We start from the raw sequence: 4,196 nt of genomic DNA, 5'->3' as shown, positions 1-4,196 counted from the left end.
TTTATTTATTTTTTTAATAATTAATTTTCAACCACATAAATTAACCAAAATTAAAGGTTATTATAGCTGCACTAATTCAGTACATGGTAACTATGGGTTTTTAAAAATTTCAGTTTTATCTAGCAAAGGTTTGGTAATTACTTTTGGAAAATAATTACCAAAAGAACACAAATTATACAAAAGAAAGAAAAAGGACATTCATATGTAAACATATACACTGGATGAAATAAAAAATGTCTGAATTCAAGTTGATTCTCTTAACAAACATGCATGTTTCCCCATAATCAATTAAAAATTTTTCGTAGAATATGTACTTTTTATGTTTTTAAGAAGTTAGAGCTACTTATATAATATGCTGATTGGATCTTAATACTAATCATCAGCTGAATTGGATCTTAATACCAATCATCAGCTACTTGTATGAAAATACTCGTCTTTTTAATATTTATCCTCTGATTTGAAATGATTTGTTTGAAAATATCGTTTTTAATAGCAAAAAGTTTGAAAATTTCATAATTTAATTTTAATAATTTTAAAAATTATTTTTTTCCATCATATGTGTTATAAAAATTGGTCTACAAAAATTGCCCTTCAATCACTTCCAGTACTAGTTATACCATCCACCACCATCAGTGGTGATAGACGGTATATATAACTTTGTCATTCAGTTTTTAACACCAAGAAATATTCAACTGATACTCAAGTCGATTTAGGTATGTCCGTCTGTCTGTGTAAAACACGTTCACGATAAAACGAAGCAATAGAATTTAAACAAATTGTTTGGTATTGAAAACGCACAAAATCGGTTTACATCGCGAAAAGTTATGAATCAAAATTTAAAACAACACATAACTCATTATTAAATTAAGATATCCATATAAATTTTGGTACAAGTATTGCTCATATGCACATAACTGGTCATAGCTCCCATACAAGGTCCCTTTCCGAAAATAACTTAAACTCATTTCCAAGTTTGACACAAGTATTGCTCACAGAGAAATAATATTGAGGTTTTCTCCCGAAAATCAGAAAAATAAAGCACATAACTCATTACTAAATATTGATATCCATACATTTAGCAAAAATATTACTCATATACATGAATTACACAATTAAATTGTTTTACGATCGGTCCATAATTGGTCATAGCTCTTATACTAGGTCCAGAAAAATGTTTATTACCAAGTAATGATATAATAACAGAATTCTGAAATTTTGTCTTTATATACATAATTGGGCATAGCTCCCATACAAAGTTCTTTTTACGAAAATCTCTTAAGCGCACATTACTCATTACCGAATAAAGCTATTAATGCAAAATTTGGCACAAATGTTAGTTTTGTATACAAAAGTTCTATTTTAATATTTTTTCATGATCGGTTCATAACATAAGTGCGGTCAGTCTCATACAAGGTTCCCTACAGAAAATCACATTAACACACATTGCTTGTAAGTAAATTACGATATAAATACAAAATTTGACTGAAATATAGCTTTTATGTATAGAAATTTAGATTGGGAAATCTTTTACGATCGGTCTATATTTGGTCATATCTCCAATACTAGGTCCAGCCCCTAAAACGCTTTGACCATATTTAATTAGATGCATTATCAATTTGTGTAGAACAAAATTATATATGTATATGCATTTTGAAAATCCTTAAATCTTTCCTGTTCCTGTGCTACAAAAATATAAAGAAAATAACGTTTGTAATGTTTAATATATCTTGGAGTTGTAATAGATTTGAATCTTGGGATTTTTCGATTTAAGACATGAGAAAACTCATTTCTATAACTATCTAAGATTGGCTTAGCCGAATATAGCACTGTAACTTGTTTTTCTATAAAATATAGAATACAGGTTTTTTAGGAAAAATATGATATACGGCCTATTTCGAATGTTGTATCTTTAGATGTAACAACTACTTTTGTGGGGATAAGATAACTATTGAGAATTTTTTTCTTTTGTTTTTTTCCTCAACCCAATCTTGAAACAATCTTTTATACCAACTTTATAATAATTTGTTTTTTTTTTTTTCAAAAAGGTAAAAATACCTAACTGTGCAGTTATTTGCTAGTATGCGGTTTTTACTAAGAGAAGTTTAAACAAAAATATATATTTGTATATGTTTTTATACCCTACACAACTATAGTGTGGAGGGTATTATGCGTTTGTGCTGAAGTTTGTAACACCCAAAAATATTGGTCCTGGACCCACCTTAAAGTATATCAATCGATTCAGAATCACCTTCTGAGTCGATTTAGCCATGTCCGTCTGTCTGTCCGTCCGTCTGTCTGTGTGTCCATGTAAACCTTTTGCGCACGCTACACACAATTTTCAAGATAATTTGATGAAATTTGGCATGTACTCTTTTTTTGGATCAAAGACGATCACTATTGAAAATGGTTGAAATTGGTCCATTATTTCTCCTAGCCCCCATACAACTGTACCCCCCGAATCGGACCTTTAGGCTCATAATAACGTTAAATATTTTATAAAGTCAAAATAAATTAGCAAAAATTAGTTTTATAGAATAATAAATGACAATACTAATTTTTATTGTGATCGGGCCTCATTTGACTTAAAGGTCAAAATTAACTTATAATTACTTATAAAACGATTAAAATCTACATAAATGACTTTGAAGTAGCGTAATTTCATCTACCAAAATTTATAACGATAGACCCATATTTACCCCTTCTCCCATATGAGCCCACTTGTAGAAATTTTTGTTAACAATAAGTAAAAATATTCCACAATAAAACAAACTGACTGGTGTAGGGTATCATATGATCGGCAATGTCCGACTATAAATTCATACTTGTTTGTGGTTATAAAGATGTTTTAGAAATTTTTAGTTGGTGTAAATTAAAATTATTTTTGACCTAAATCTAAAACCACAATTCATATAAATTTCTATAGTGTATACAAATACGTACTCATGGATACACATGTATTTTATGTATTTAGGTGAGCTTTTATGTACAAAATACTGCATGTTTTAATAAGATATAATAATTTAACGTATTATATTTGAAAATTTTGAGTTTTACCGACAATTCAAATTAAACGGTTTTATTATAAATATGAAGTATATATGTATATATGAACATTAAAAACTAACAAATAATAATATTATTATTATTTGAATGTATGAGCTTTTGTTTAAAATTGTTGTTTATGCTTTTCTAAATTTTGTATGCAGGCAAAAAGGATTATTTTATAACCAGCATAATTTTGTATATATTTTATTATACAAATTATACAAGAGCATGGCAACTAAATAGTGTACAAAATTTATACAATTTAGCAGCAAATTTATATTGAATATCATCAATTTTATGTATATGTTTTTAGTAAATATTAAATACACGCGATATATAAATTTTATGTATATTTAAATGAATATCAATATTAATGAATATATACATACACACATAAACGTATAAAGAAAATATTATGAGTATATGATTTTCGAACCGAAAAGTGGTGGTCTATAATCAACCTTTCTTCCTCTATAAGGTACGTTATGAAGATAATTTCTCTGAAAAGTATTTTTATATATCTTTATTTTCAAATGATTAAATATATTACAAGGGAGATTGTTTCATTCGGAACAAATGATTAAGTTATATTCTCATATACCAATCATCAAACCGCGTACCGTAAAATCAATGCTCCCCTATAAACATCAGGGTAATATTTGGAATATGGTTTAAGTCAATTATGAACCGAGATCTTTTAAACTAACAAAATATAAATTTTTGAAAACAAAATATTTTCAATTTTTAACCGTGGGCGTATGAGCAATTTTCTGAAGAGGACCTTATATGCGTCAATTATGAACCATAGATTTTATTATACCCTACACCACTATAGTAGGAAGGGTATAATACGTTTGCGCTGATGTTTGTAACACACAAAAATATTGATCCAATACCCACCTTAAAGTATACCGATCGATTCAGAATCATTTTGAGTCAATTAAGACATGTCCGTCCGCCTGTCCGGCTGGCTGGCTGTCCATGTAAACCTTGTGCGCAAGGTACAGGCCTCAATTTTTAAGATAATTTGATTAAATTTGCACCAAGTATGTTTTTTGGCACAAGGACGAAGCCTAATGGTTAAAATCAGTCTATTATTTCACCTAGCCCCCATACAACCGTACCTCCTGATTTGGGGTTTTTATGCCATA

Source organism: Lucilia cuprina, chromosome 4, assembly GCF_022045245.1.
Source record: "Lucilia cuprina isolate Lc7/37 chromosome 4, ASM2204524v1, whole genome shotgun sequence".
NCBI classification, from domain to species: Eukaryota; Metazoa; Arthropoda; class Insecta; order Diptera; family Calliphoridae; genus Lucilia; species Lucilia cuprina.
The sequence above is the reverse complement of the archived record's forward strand: the minus strand, read 5'-3'. Positions refer to the sequence as shown.